Source organism: Oryctolagus cuniculus, chromosome 6, assembly GCF_964237555.1.
Source record: "Oryctolagus cuniculus chromosome 6, mOryCun1.1, whole genome shotgun sequence".
Classification (NCBI taxonomy): domain Eukaryota; kingdom Metazoa; phylum Chordata; class Mammalia; order Lagomorpha; family Leporidae; genus Oryctolagus; species Oryctolagus cuniculus.
Genome location: NC_091437.1, coordinates 46280346 through 46296313, shown reverse-complemented (window position 1 = coordinate 46296313; position 15968 = coordinate 46280346). Strand labels below are relative to the sequence as shown.

The 15968-nt window shown below is 42.4% G+C and overlaps 1 pseudogene; it reads right to left on the bottom strand.

The window, feature by feature from the left end:
- Window positions 1-15639: 15639 nt before the first annotated feature.
- Window positions 15640-15749, bottom strand: LOC127490824 (U5 spliceosomal RNA; annotated as a pseudogene).
- Between the last annotated feature and the right edge of the window lie 219 nt (window positions 15750-15968).

Here is a 15968-nt window from a genome sequence, read left to right as displayed (position 1 = left end):
GAGCTGGGACTCAAACCCAGGTACACCAACATGGGATGTGGGCATCCCACACAGCAACTTAACCACTGCACAAAATGCCCATCTTGGTCTATCTTTTTAATTTCCTCTTCTTTCCCAGTCCTCAACCTGACTTCTCTCTCCCACCTCATTTTGCTGTACAACCACAGCTATGACAAAAGTGAGGGAAATTAGAGTGAGGCCTGAGGACTCCAGGACTCCCAGGTTGGGACAAGAAGTAGGTGACTGGAGCAATCTCACAGAGGGAGTCAGGGGGAAGAAGTGTTTGGCAGTCAAGGATGGGTCCAAAATGCTCAAGACTCATATCCTCCCATTCTGAACATGACTCTTCACCATCTGCAAGCAGCACGTGGGAGCCATCACATTTCTCCCTCACTTGTACACCAATCACAGAGGCTGTGAGATCTTCAGCCAATACCTCCCTCTCATGTCACCAGTCCAGGTCTGGACAACACTGCATGTAAAGTGGGTATATCTAGCCACTAGGGATACCACAGCCTTCCTGGGAGGGTCTTTTGGTTGCTAAGAATCAAGTCTCCCAAAGGCAGGCACCCAGTAACATTTGGCCTCAGTTTATCAAGGAGCCTCAGCTTGCCAGGGTTTCAACCACAAAATCACCTCCCACTCTGTGTCCTCAAATCCTATTTAATGATGTTTAACATCATCTTGGCTGATTCCAATTATTAGGGGTTACACAGTCTTTTTTTCCCTCTAGGATTCAGTCCTACGCATTTCAAAATTTTAAACTTGTTTTCAATGAATGGTTCTCTTCTTCTCACCACCCCTACCTCAAACACATACACAAACCTAGACATGAGTTTCTAATCAGCTTAAAGTGTGTTGGGGCTGATAGGGGTAGAAGAAAAGGAATACAGTCTGTTCTCACCACCGCTATCACCTCTGCATATGTCCTCTCTTGTTAGGGCACTACAGAAGGCTGGAAGGATGGAGGACAGAGATGTTTTGTTGTGTAGGTGCATCTGGTGAGAGCTAAGATAATCTGTGTTTCAGTGGCAGCTCTGGCCTGGGAAAGCAGTGGAAGATGGTCCAAGTGCACGGGACCCTACACTCATGTGGGAGATGTGGAAGAAGCTCCTGGCTCCTGGCTTTGGATAGCCCAGTTCTGGCCAATGTGGTCATTTTGGGAGTGAACCAGTGGACAGAAGACCTTTATCTCTGTCTCTCCTCTCTCTCTGTCTATATCTCTACCTCTCAAATAAATAAAATAAAATTGAAAAGCTCATTAAGGCCCAACTCATCAAATAATTATCTGTGAGTTTCCTTCCCCCTTGCTTTGACGCAGGGCACGGGAGGAAATGCTCACACCCTCTTCATTTCTGCCATGGAGAAGTGATTAGAAAAGACCTGTAATAAGGAATTAATTAAATCAACAAATCTATGGCTATATTGACTGAATTGGTGATTATTTTCAAGGCAAAATACAGTGAATGGAAAGAGTAGTTTGGTAGATATTCCAAATGGTTGCAAGACAACCTCCCATCTCACATGCTCATTTACAATGAGACCTTGACAGTCCACCCATCAAATGATAGGGTTTACGTCACCTCCCCTGGAAATTGGATGGGTCTGAGTATCTTACTCAATCCAGAATCCTGCAGAAGTGATATTTGATTTCCAAGGCATCTCTAAATACTTTCATGCACTTCCACCTTGCTCCCTTGAGATGCCCACCTTGGAACCTAGCCATCACATGATGAGGATGACCAACTGTCAGGGAAAGGCCATAAGTAGTTGTTCCAGGAGACAGCCCCTACTGAGATCCTAGTTGATGGCTTGCATTAGTTATGAGCTTTCTGAGAGTTCCAGCCCTCAGCCAGGGATCCACCTCAGGATTTGCATCTCCCCAGCTGAGGCCTTAAACTTCACAGAACAGAAACAAGCTGTCCCCACCATGTTCTTCTCAAATCCCTGCCCTACAGAATCTATGAGCACTGTAAGTTGTTATTGCTTTGCCCCTAAGTTTAGGATGGTCTGTTAAGCAGTAACAATAAATGGAACAAGTAGGATGCCATGCTGTGCACATATCAGGGTCCATGTATTTCATACACTTCCAAAAGTTCATGGGACACGGAATTAAAAGATAAGCTTAGTTAATGCATCTCGAAGGCGATTTTGTTCCCCCCTCCATTCCTTTTTCCCTTCCTTCCTCCCTCTTCTTTCCTTTTAGAAACTCTGAACAGCCCTTATCTGGACTGTTGAGGAACAAGTTTTTGTTTTGTTTTGTTTCTTTTTTTTCCTTCTTTTTCTTTTTCTTTCTCAGCCTAAGCACTGAACTCTTTATCTAGAATAGAGTTAATCCTCTGTATATAAAGTTAAGTGAAAATAGATCTTAGTGAAAAACAGGACAAGGAACAGGAGAGGGAAGGGAAAGAGGGGTGGGAGAGTGGGTGGGAGGGTGAGTAAGGTGGGAAGAATTACTATGTTCCTAATGTTGTAATTATGAGATTCATGAAAATAAATAAAAGTAAAAAATAAGTTAAACATAATGACAAAGAATAAAATAAATACGGTTTATACTGCAAAAAAAAAAAAGATAAGCTTATTCTGGTTAAAAAATTTGAAACCCATATACATAGGGGCCTTCAAAAAATCACAGAAAACATAAATTATGAAAAACTATGTCAGGGCCGGCACTGTGGCATAGCAGGTAAAGCTGCCGCCTGCAGTGCTGGCATCTCATATGGGTGCTGGTTTGAGACCAGGCTGCTACACTTCCAATCCAGCTTTCTGCTATGGCCTGGGAAAGCAGTAGAAGATGGTCCAAGTCCTTGGGTCCCTGCACTCATGTGGGAGACCTGGTAGAAGCTCCTGGCTCCTGCTTCAGATCAGTGCAACTCCGACCATTGCTGCCATTTGGGGAGTGAACCAGTGGATGGAAGACCTCTCTCTCTCTCTCTCTTTCTCTTTCTCTTTCTCTCTCTGCCTCTCCTTCTCTCTCTGTGTAACTCAAGTAAATCATAAATAAATATCAAAAAAGAGAAAAACTCTGTGGATTTAAAGTTTTTTCACAGCAAAATAATCATTAATCCTTTTGTAGAAATTTTGTAAGTACCTTCTATATAGAACAGTGAAATATATTGAAAATCAACACCAAGTACAGATGCCTCTGTGTTGCAAGAACAAAAATGTAACTTATATCAATGAAAAAAATTAATCCTTAGCAGGCTCTATTCCACGTACAAAGACTGGTGAGGGTGGGGGAGATGGGAATTTCAAAGTCTCCACTTTTCTTCTCTACAAATAAAGATAGAAACTCCAAGTAGACAGCCTTTTGAGCAACACTCTACAGTATGTCATTAGACATCGAAATGAGGCCCAGGACTATAGAAGGGTTGTTAGTGAAACTTTCTGAACTAAAATGAGAATTTAAAAGTTTTAAGGCAAGTGAGAAAAAAGCAGTGAGCAAGGTAGAAGGCAAACATCCTCAGAGAAAAAATGGTCAGTGAGAAAGAAGTTTTCTACGGCCAGGTGGGGCTTTTCAGGAGAAAGAGCAACCTAATATCTAATTGTGAGCTGCTGGCATTGTTAGAGTTTTTAAAAATCCATCCCCACCCCTTGACTGAAGTCTGCTAAGCCCACGTTCCTCTGGAGAAGGGACTGGCGGAGAGAGTCGAGGCCAAGTTCCATGCCCCATGCTCAGTACATGGGGGATGGAGTGTACAGTGTGCAGTCCCTTCACAGGAGGAAGTGAAGCCAGAGCTCCTCAGTGGGCAGACCCCTGGCATTAGAACCAACCACGGGAATGTCAGCCCCAGAGAAGGCAGAAGTCTTGGGGAAGATGCTGGACTTCCCAGAGAAAATAGGATAAATAGTTTAGGTCACTATTATTCAAATGTCAGAATACAGAGTGATCTCAGCTCACATCTAAATTACACAAACAACAGAGTGCCATCTGGCACCAGGTAAAAATGTCAAATCAAAATATTCCTGAAATCCCTAAGCCACATGGGATATGGACATCTCTTAGTAAGTCCAATCAGCCATGTTTCTCTCTATGTCACTTGGTCCCTGGTTCTTAGTTTGACCATCAGCTAGAGCAACTGGTTTGAATGAGGGACTATGTTGAAGCAAAAGTATATCTTTTTAAACACAAAATCAGAGTCTTTGTTGTTCTGGGAGTTTCCACAAATGAGAAGCCCCCAACACCTGATGTTTAAGGAGGGAGCAGCAAGCAGATATCCCCCCATGCCTTTCTCACACTCACTCCCTGGCCTCCCCTAATTCAATAGAGACAAACACAATACCCTGTACTTTAAATCCTCTTTTCTTCCCTCTTCCCTCTCACTCTTATACAGCCAAACTGGTGTAACTTTACTGCATTACGATATGACATCCAATGTATCTAAAATAAACAAACACTGAAGGTAACAAAAAAACTCTAGAAGAAAATACAGTGACATATTAGCAGGGGCAGCAGTCTTTGGCTGCTCTGTAACCCAGATTTTCCCTAACCAGCAGATACGGTAGTACCTCATGGGTAATCATAAGAATTAGTAGTGCTGAAAATGGAGCATGCACACACAGTAGGCTCTCAGTACTGATGACTTCATTATTACTATCAGGAAACAATTTGCCTCACTACCATATGAGCAGGAAAGACAGGTGGGGAGCAGAGATGGCCCACCAGCCAGGGAGCCCTCTCCCCACCCCACAAAGCCCTGTGTCTCTCATTATGCCCCCACCTCCACCCTCCATGACTTGGATATTTGGCTATGAGAGGATCCCAGAGGGTTCTACCAATCAGATGTCAACCAAGAATAAATCTGAGCAAGGATTTAATGAACTAGCAGGAGTAAATGGGATGGTAGGAGGCAAAGAAGAACATCTGGAGGGAGATTTGATCAATACTGACATCCTAAGCAGAGGTAGCTCTGGGTGGCTTCCCTCTCAGGCATCAGAGCAAAGGCTTTGGTTAGGCCCTGCACGCCCATGAACCTGGAGTATAAGTCCCTTCTGTGCAATAGGGACAAGTTCCTTAATTTCTCTTCACCACAGTTTCCTCCTCTAGAAAATGAGGGCTGGTCATAACAACCACAGCACTGGGATGCTGTGAGGACTACAAGAGGTCCCATATCTACAGTACACAACAGGAACTCAACTATTGCCAGTCATTGCTATAATCTGCACCCTGGAATTCTTGAATAATTACAAATGGTTGTGAGTACTGGGATTGGTTTCAATTTGATTTACAGATATAGAGTATTTACTATTTAAAAGTACATCCTTGCAATTCAAATTGAAATATGTCACAACCTGTAATCTATCAAGTTAGCAAATACCACTCTCCAGTATTGGTGAGAATGTAGGGACATGGCTGTGCCTGCACTGTGTGTGGGAGGATAAATGGCACAAATTCAAGGGAGACTAACTTGACAGGTCCCTTAAACACATCCATGCTAGGGCCAAGCAGGATGGGGACAAAGTCAGGTGGTGGCAAGGGATGGAGCAGTGACAGAAGCAGGATGGCTGGCAGAAGAAAAAAGCAGAAATTAAGGTGGAACTGGGGCCAGCGCAGCGAGTTAAAGCCCCTGCCAGAAGCACCGGCATCCCATATGGGCACCAGTTCAAGTCCCAGCTGCTCCTCTTCCAATCCAACTCTCTGCTATGGCCTGGGAAAGCAGTGGAGGATGGCCCAAATTCTTGGGCCCCTGCACCCTCTTGGAAGACCTGGAAGAAGCTTCTGGCTCCTGACTTTGGATCAGCTCAGCTCCAGCCATTGTGGCTATCTGGGGAGTGAACCAGCAAATGGAAGACCTCTTTCTATCTCTGTCTCTACCTTTCTCTGTAACTCTCTTTCAAATAAATTAAAAAAAAAAAAAAACTTTAAAAAAATAAATTAAGGTGTATCCATGCAATCAACACATCTTTAAGGACTTCCAGATATTTCAGGAAGGAGATATTATAAGATAAAATAAATAATAAATTAAAATAAAATATTGTGGTCAGTGACAGTCATTTGGTACAGTTATTAGTTGTTAAGATGTCACCTGAGATACCTGCATACTATATGGGAGCGCCTGGGTTTGAATCCTGGCTTCACTCTCAATTCCAGCTTCCTACTAATGCACACCCTAGGGAGCAGTGGTGATGGTTCAAGTACTTGAGTCCCAGTTGAAACTGTGGGCACCTGGCTTCAGCCTGACCCAACCCTAGCTATTGTGGGCATTTGGAGAGTAAATCAGCTAAGGGAAGATTGCGTCTTTGTGTGTGGGTGCATGCCTTCCAAATAAATAAATAATATTTTTAATTTAAAAAGAGTGCGATCAAACAAATCAAGGCTCGGGCCAGTGCCGTGGCTCACTTGGTTAATCCTCCGTCTGCGGCAGCGGCATCCCATATGGGTGCCGGGTTCTAGTCCCAACTGCTCCTCTTCCAGTCCAGCTCTCTGCTGTGGCCCGGGAGGGCAGTGGAGAATGGCCCAAGTGCTTGGGCCCCTGCACCTGCATAGGAGACCAGGAAGAAGCACCTGGCTCCTGGCTTTGGATCGGTGCAGCGCCAGCTGTAGCAGCCATTTGGGGAGTGAACCAACAGAAGGAAGACCTTTCTCTCTGTCTCTCACCATCTAACTCTATCTGTCAAATAAATAAAATAAACAAACACACAAATCAAGGCTCAAGCATATGCTAAATAGGTATTAAAGATAATATTAATCCTTTAAGACTGGAGATACCAAAAAAGGTAACTCCTACATAGGATGATTGGTGGACCTGCGGACTTACTATACTTCCCATCCCAGGCTGCTCATCTCTCAGGGTTCTAGTTGTAGAGGGTGGCCCCAGGGTATTTGGTGGAGTCCTCAAGCTGAAGGTGGTACAGGATCCCCAGCTCCACCCAGAGATGCAAACTACTTACCTGGGAAAACCTGTTGAGCCAAAGAAAACTCACTCTAACCAAAGAAATACTACAGCAATAAGTATGTTTCTTGGGTTATAGTCCACATTGGCAGGCTGTTCTGCCCACTGCTCCCTTGCAAGCATATGACAACAATCAGTCACCCTAAGGAGGGACTGCTGCCACAGTGCACCCCTCAGATTAGAGTCCATATGCCACAGTGATCAGTCCCTAATCGTCCCGTTTTCCCGCTGCTTGCTTACAGTGTGTTCAATAAATCTAGCTCTGCTCACTCTATCTATTCTGGTGAATTCTTTCACCACTCATGATATCCAGCCTACATCTGTCACTTTCTGTGACACCAGTCTCAACAAAAAGGCACAGCAGCTTCTCAGGCTGTTCAAGCCCTACTTTCTCTTGACCATTACCACACCAGTCACCCATGTCTAATCCTTCTACAGATGCTGTTTCTGCTACTTCCAAAGTGGATCCTGGTTGCTGTTATCTTTTCTTGGTCCCCACCTTGACTGTGAAGTAGGCCACCATGATCTCACCCCTGAGCCCCTAAAACAGCCTTCCGCATTTTCTTAACCTTTAACAATCAATCTCCAAGAAGCAGAGAATTTTGTAAAATGGACACCACACTGAGTCACTCAACTGATAAGACTAAAATTCATTGATTTTTTTTTTCTTTTATCCTCTTTATCTGTGTCTAGTCTGCATCTTCTCCTTACTACTACCCTTGCGGTCCAGGGCTTTCTCTCTGTTCTACCAACACAGCACACCCAGGGCCTCTCTCCCTTGCTTTGCTCTGTAGTTGAATGATCTTTCTCTTCTCGAAGAGGTGTCTATCTAGTCACCATCATAATACCTTATTCTATTTCCTTTACAGAATTTATCTCAGCTGAAATTCTTCCATTTCCTTGTTTATTTGTACATTGTTTATGTTCCTTCTCATATACCACTAGAATGAGAGTTCTGGTAGACTGACACCTGACACCTGGTTAATTCTCAGTAATTAGTTGAGAATAAATAAATGAGAGACTATCTGCGTTTCACAATGCTGTGGCCCCTCACGCTCCAGGTCCCTCTAGTCATTTATGACTTAGATCCTATTGGTAGTAGAGAAGTGGAGTAGAACAGGCACTAGTTCTGATTAAGAGACCAGGACAATATTCCTGGTTCAACCAAGGAGGAAACAGAGGGAGGCTCATGATTTCATATGGACTGATGGAGCAAGTTCACAGTAGAATGAGACGCTAAAACTTCTGTTTGCTTGGAGCTTGTCCAAGAACTTACTCCACATGTGTCTTGGCTAGGATGCTATTAAGCAGTAGTATACAAATGATAAAATTAACTCCATTCCAAAGGAATGTCTCTTGTGACATCTGGTCATGTGGCATATAGGAAGGAGGTTAATTAAAAAGTATTCAAATCTTCAGGTGTGTTGAAATATTATCGGGCTGCCCAGCAGAGCTATAAATCCTTAGCTTAGCAATCAAATCACAACATTCTTCAACCCTTTCGACATCTGAGATATTGTTTACCATCAATTTCTCTTTGTGTCCAATGAAAACCAAATGATTAGCAAAGTCCCTTCTGGCCCTGATGTTTTAGAACATTTCTCTTCAACTTCCTTCCTTTAGTCAAACTGACCTTTTACTGTCTTCCCTGTCCTCCACTCTTACCTCACATATTTCCCCAAAATTATTTGCCTTTGCTTATATTGGTCCTCAACCAATAATGCTGTCATTTCCTCTCTGCTCTTTGAAATACAATGTAGACTTCAATGATCAACAGAATTTCTACCCTCACGCTTCTTCCTTACTTGGCCGAGCTGAAAAGACTTCCTTTTTTATAACCTTTGGGGGACATTTATTATCTAATCCAGGGGTTAGTATATTACGGTCTACGGGACAAACTCAGGCTGTCAGCCAAGTCTGGGTTTTTTGTTGTTGTTGTTGTTGTTGTTTTTGTAAATAAAGTTTTATTGAAACACAGCCATGATACTTTATGCATATATTGTCTACGGCTGTTTTTGCTACCTCTGTAGAGTTAAGTGGTTGGTTCACAGAGCCTAAATATTTACTTTCTGGCCCTTACAATGGAAGTTTTCTGATTCCGGCTGATCCAAGCTCTTCAAACTTGAGTGAACCAAGATCTAGGCTGTGAGAGCAGGCAGAGGATATCCAAAGTCAGGGAGCAAGCCTGGTGTATCTTCTGCTTACCAGAAAATTGGGGGAAAAAAGGGTCAGTAGATTAAGGTTTATAGACTATGAAGTGAATATGAAAGCAGACATACTATACAGTGGAATCCACTGTTTGCATAAAATTGTGAGTTAAAATCTATAGTGTGACCAAAATTCCAAATTTGGGGAGGGCCTCGTCATATTGTTGCTGCTCCTATTATAAATATTTTGGTATAAAAATCTTGGGAGCACCACCTATATTGTTCAATTTGAGGTAAAAATGCCTATTTTCTAGGTCTTTGTGTTCTTGCCACTTGTGACAGGCCTTGACCCTAAGAGCTCCAGAAGCACTGGCATCACTTATCAATCCTGAGAGGCCCTTGCCTATCTGCATGGTTCAATGGAATCCAGCCTTAAAGCAGAGAGATGGGACAGATGGCTTTGCCTGCAGAAGCCTCACTGAGGGGAATGTGGAGTGGGGTTGGGGCTTATCAGTGCCTAAACTATCTCTGGCAACAAAACGTCTAATAGATTGTGTTTTATTAACAATATTCATAGTAATGTCATCAGTAAAGTCATGTAAAGCACAATTTGGTTCTTCTTGACTTGAAGGCAGAACCAATTTTCATATAAATGAGCATTACCTACTGCTTATGCTGTTGGTTTGGCTCTCCTTTTCATTTAACATGATTAATTTATTTATCTGGGGGGAGAAGAAGGAGAGGAGATAATAGGAAATTCACCAAGTCCCTAGCTAACGCCCCTAACACTGTTACCAACCACCCCATAACCCTCACCCCAAAACTCTAGGACTCCTGTGGTCTCAACATTCACCATTTTAGAAAACAGTGACTTCTGGGTTTTGTTGTCTTATGCTACTTGTCTTTATTTTTTCAAAGCAAACATTCCTAGAAAATGACAACACATTCAGTTACCAATCTCTTAGCAGGAAGGGCGAGACTGGGCATTGGCTTGGTGAGGGAGGTGATAGAAAGGCAGCCCCAAATTCCAGATCAGGGTCAGATTTGAGGTTAAACCCTAATTCTGACACTGACCTGCTGGGCCACCCTTAGGGAGTCACTTGTTCTTGCACCTTCATTCCTCTTTGCTATAACAGGAAAGTGGGGGACTGGGTCATCTCTGACAGCTTTGCCAGCCATAAGATTCTACAGATCAGGCAGCATAATTAATGTAAAAGTCAAAAGACACCACCACATGGACAGGCTTTGAAAATATGAACCTGACTGGAAAAGGTGAGTCATAGAACGACTTGTACTACATGATCCTTAGTTTTTAATATTTTAATAAGTAACATAGTCCAACTGTGATAGGAATATGTATCCCAATTTTCATTCCAACTTCTTGCCCCTACACAGATAAAAATTCAAAGTAGAAGCATAAATACAATACGCAAGTAACAGCAGGCTTTATTTAAAAGTGATAAATTTTTTTTTAACTTTTATTTAATGAATATAAATTTCCAAAAAAAGTGAGAAAATTAATATATGCTCACTCATGGGTGTGGACAACCCCACAGGCAGGGATACCCATCATGGGTGGGCCAGAGAGTTGCCTAAGAGGACAAAGTATGGAAGAACACCAAAGAAAGATCAACAATAGCCAGAAGCCAAAAAGCAAAATGGCCTCCCTCACAAATAACAGTCCCCTTTCATGGTGCCCTAACTGAATACACAAATGCGTTGGAGTTTGGACAAAGTTCATCGTGTGTGTGAGGCTTTCTGGGAGTTTCATGGCACCTCCACATAGAGATTAATTCCATGTGGTCATCATGGCATCTCCTCCTTCCTGGTCCCAGATGAGACATAGGTGTATCATGGGAAAATAGACATTCTAGTTTGACAGGGAAGGGGTGGAGTTATAATGAAGCGCTAGAGACAAAAATTATTAGGAACATCTTCCTGCTCACCTATTCCTACATAATCTTCCTGTCTCCCCGATATCACATCCACATGCCCCACCCTGTAAAAATAATACATTTAAAAGTCTTTTTAAAAAAGGAATTTATTTTAAAGTCTTCTCCCCAAAGTCATGCCACACCCTCTTTCTTTATATATGCAAAACTGTAGGCTTTTGTATGTAAACTTCCTATTTCCTTATGAACATACAAACAAAAATTAATACATAGGCTCATTTTCTTCTTTGCTTCACAAAAGATAACATGCACTTCTTTTTCTAAACCTTGTTCTTTATTCCCACCTATCTGGAATTTGAAGACCACTGCAGAACTTGTTCATTTTTTTCTATAACTGTGTAGGATCATGTTAGAAGGATATACCGTAATTTATTCATCCTCTCTCCTACTACTACATTACAAGCAATGCTGCCATGAAAAATCTTGAGCATTTTGCTTTTAAATGCATGCAAATATACATACAAATTCTAAGAAATTCTGCAATTTTGTGCATTTTCATTTTTGATCAAGAATTGTCAAACTGCCCTGTACATAAAGTATACAAATTAACTTGCCCATAATCAAAGTTTGAATACCTCTTTCCTCCATAGTCTCTGCTATACACTGTTACCAACGCATGGGTATGGATTGATTTGACAGATTTTAAAAATGGTATCTCAATGTGATTTGAAATTGTATAGCTCTTTTTATCAAGGAAGTAGCAAGCGTTTTCTTAACAGTTAGCATTCTTTTTTTTATAAATTAAAACTTTTAGCCCTTTTCATATATGTAAATGTTAAAACATACAGCACAGTGAATTATTTATATTCATGTAACATGAACACTAGAAGGAAATATTTTTCCTCCAACTGATTTTCTCACATCAGTTGGAGGCTGCCTCATGAGACAGGGAGGGGGCACCAGGACTTTCAATGATGATGCGAGAATTTATTTCTTTAAAAAAGAAAACACATGGGGCCAGCGCTGTGGCATAATGGGTAAAGTTGCTCTACGCAACACCAGCATCCCATATGAGCACCATTTCGAGTTCTGGCTGCTCCACTTCCCATCCAGCTCTCTGCTATGACCTGGGAAAGCAGTAGAAGATGGCCCAAGTCCTTCAGCCCCTGCACCCGTAAGGGAGACCCAGAAGAAGATCCTGGCTCCTGGCTTCAGATTGCAGTTCTGGCCATTGCAGCCATCTGGGGAGTGAGCCGTCAGATGGAATTCTTCTCTCTATCTCTGTCTCTTTCTTTCTCTCTCTGCCTCTGCCTCTCTATAACTCTGACTTTCAAATAAATAAAATAAATCAAAGAAAAAAAAAAAGACAGGAAGCAAGCAATGAAGATGAAAACAGAAAGGAGAAGAAGGAAGGAAGGAACAAAGGAATGAAGAAAGAGAAGATATAAAACAGACTTTAAAATCAGTGAAACTAAATTGAATCTCAGCCCACCACACATGCTCAGTGGCCTTGAACAACTGTTACTCTCTCTCCTCAGTTTCCACAGCTCTACTTTGCAGAGTTAGTACACTGACTAAAGATAACCCAGGTAACCCCATGATCAGCACATCACTGTTGCTCAACCACAGTATTAGAAATGCTAATATTAATTTGATTACTATTATTAAATGTATGCAATGCCTCAAGCCAAAGGAAAAGCTCTAGTGACTTTTTTTAGCTCAACTACTCCATTTTCCTCTTGGATTTCCCAAGATGTAGCCTCTTCTTGGTGACACCACACCAGTAGTTTCATCCACTCTAACTGGTTTTCCAAAAGCTCTCCCCAGAACTGCCCCTGCTGGCAAGCCCGATGTGAGTGTGGGAGAAGCAAGGGAGTAGCTGGGGTGGGGAGGGGAAGTTTCCCTGGTGTCGCAACTGATGTACTCAAGAGCAGTGACTTCTGTTAGCACCAAGGGGCTGGTTCCTCTCTGTGACTCTGGAGAGTTACACCCCTGTTTTACCTACAGCCTGTAACCAACCCCTGGCCTCGGAGCAAGTCAGTGGCTCCCTTTCTGCATTAGTTTGCATTAAATCACAAGCACCAGACTGCCCCCAACTCCCCAAGGCAATGCTACTCCTGCCTTTAAAAGTTTCCTGTCCCCAAAACATGGGAGAATCAGAACAAAACTATTTCTTGGATGTAAATACCCGTTATCAAAACAGAGAAGAAAAGAGCTGTGAATTTCTGTATACCTTCTTATACCTGATAAGAGAAATATTCTGAAATGGCCTAAATTTGGTTACAAGGCCTGATGAAGGAGAGAAGAGCTCTGAAATAAACTACCACAACCAAAAACAATCAAAACACTCTACTCCACACTCCTAAACATATGTAGAAACCCTTGACTCAAAGTTCCCACCATATTTTGCTTACAATCAGAACTAATCAAGAAGCAAAATGTACTTGCAGACTATTTTCCTATCACTGAAACTTTGCTCACTTCATGTCATCCTGACCCTCTTACCTACAGCCAATGTAAGTTCAACATAAGCAATTTATACTTCCCTGTCCCCAAATTTTCATTATAAAATTGACTGCCTCCTTAGATCTTACGGACATTTTCCTGATTTCTACCTCTGAAAACTTGTTCCAGCACTGGTCCTTCCTTTCTAGATGGCATCTGAAATAATTCAATAAACCCTTTTATTTCAGAGATCACTTGGTCCCACAAGCTTTTTTTTAATTTTAAGAATCAGAGAGACAACTCTTTTTATTTATTTATTTATTTTTGACATGTAGAGTTACAGATAGTGAGAGAGAGAGACAGAGAGAAAGGTCTTCCTTCCGTTGGTTCACCCCCTAATGGCCCACGGCTGGCGCTGCACCGATCTGAAGCCAGGAGCCAGGTGCTTCTTCCTGGTCTACCATGCGGGTGCAGGGGCCCAAGCACTTGGGCCATCTTCCACTACCCTCCTGGGCCACAGCAGAGAGCTGCACTGGAAGAGGAGCAACCAGGACTAGAACCGGCACCCATATGGGATGCCGGCGCCACAGGCAGAGGATTAACCAAGTGAGCCATAGCGCCGGTTCCCCCACAAGTTTTTTTTTTTTTTTTTTAACTTTTATTTAATGAATATAAATTTCCAAAGTACAGCTTATGGATTACAATGGCTTCCCCCCCCAACTTCCCTCCCACCTGCAACCCTCCCATTTCCCGCTCCCTCCCCCCTTCCATTCACATCAAGATTCATTTTCAATTCTCTTTATATACAGAAGATCAGTTTAGCATATATTAAGTAAAGATTTCAACAGTTTGCACCCACATAGAAACACAAGGTGAAAAATACTGTTTGAGTACTAGTTATAGCATTAAATCACACTGTACAGCACATTAAGGACAGAGATCCTACATGAGGAATAAGTGCACAGTGACTCCTCTTGTTGACTTAACAAATTGACACTCTTGTTTATGGCATCAGTAATCACCCTAGGCTCTTGTCATGAGTCGCCAAGGCTATGGAAGCCTTTTGAGTTCACCAACTCTGATCATATTTAGACATGGTCCTAGTCAAAGTGGAAGTTCTCTCCTCCCTTCAGAGAAAGGTACCTCCTTCTTTGAAGACCTGTTCTTTTCACTGGGATCTCACTCGCAGAGATCTTTCATGTATTCCCCACAAATTTTAATTTAACACAGCTTTGGGTTATTTTCTTTTTTTTTTTTTCTTTTTCTTTTTCTTTTTTTTTTTTTTTTTTTTTTTTGACAGGCAGAGTTACACAGTGAGAGAGAGAGAGACAGAGAGAAAGGTCTTCCTTCCGTTGGTTCACCCCCAAAATGGCCGCTACAGCCAGCGCTGTGCCGATCCAAAGCCAGGAGCCAGGTGCTTCCTCCTGGTCTCCCATGTGGGTGCAGGGCCCAAGCACTTGGGCCGTCCTCTACTGCCTTCCCGGGCCACAACAGACAGCTGGACTGGAAGAGGAGCAACCAAGACAGAACCGGCACCCCAACAGGGACTAGAACCTGGGGTGCTGGTGCCGCAGGCAGAGGATTAGCCAAGTGAGCCCTGGCACCGGCCAACTTTGAATTATTTCCTATTTTTATTTTTATGATTTTTTCTATATTTTTCTATATTTATTGTTATGATTTCTATTTTTGTTTTCATTATTTTGATCCTAAAACCTTAGAAAACTAGAAAAAATAGAGGAAGGAAAGAGAGAAAGGGGGAAGGATAAGGATTGGTAGAAAGAAAAGAAAAAGAAGCAGGCTTGAAACAGGTGGTGTCCTGGCAAACAACTTATTAGACTCTCTGGAAAGAAGCTCCAGAAGTGATCTCAAGGTCAGCATCTGACACCACCAGGTCCCTGATGAGTAACTGACCCTCTGCTGTAGGAGCCAATGACAGCATGCACAGCTAAAGCCCCGGGATGAGTGAGTTTAGAGCAATGTCTCCTCTGATCACACGTGGAAGCCTTGCCAAGCCAGAGGTAAAGCATTCTTTAATTATAGGCAGCAATGATCCGATAACAGCCCATCAGTCAACTGATAACAAAATGGAGAAAAGAATTACAATTATTCACAGCTGGTTAGGATTGCTTTATTCTTGGCAGAACTGTTCAGAAGAGAAATTATAATTCGTCTTCTGTAGCTCCCCTGCAGTCCTGTCAACATACTGACTGCTAGTGCCTCACCTTTCTACACTTTATCCAAACAGCCCTTCATTAACTTCACTTTCAACAGGTCTTGGCTGGGAGACAGTCAACTGCTCATCATTGCATTCTCCACGGAAATCTTTAGTAAAAGGCGAAAGATTTATACGATCTGAAGAGAAATCAGAGTATCATCATTGCATTCTCAAGTGCTAATAATAGAGAATAATGGATGTATCAGAGATGAACTTGAACCCAAGAGCAGTGATTCAGAGATTGGGTTCTTAACCACTAGCTACATTGAAGGGTATGTATTTTAAACAAGCCAGGGAAGACTCTTCTAAGGATGTTGGATATAAGATGAAATGGACCCAAACAAGTCATGGGAGAGACTAGCAGAAGAATGTTATA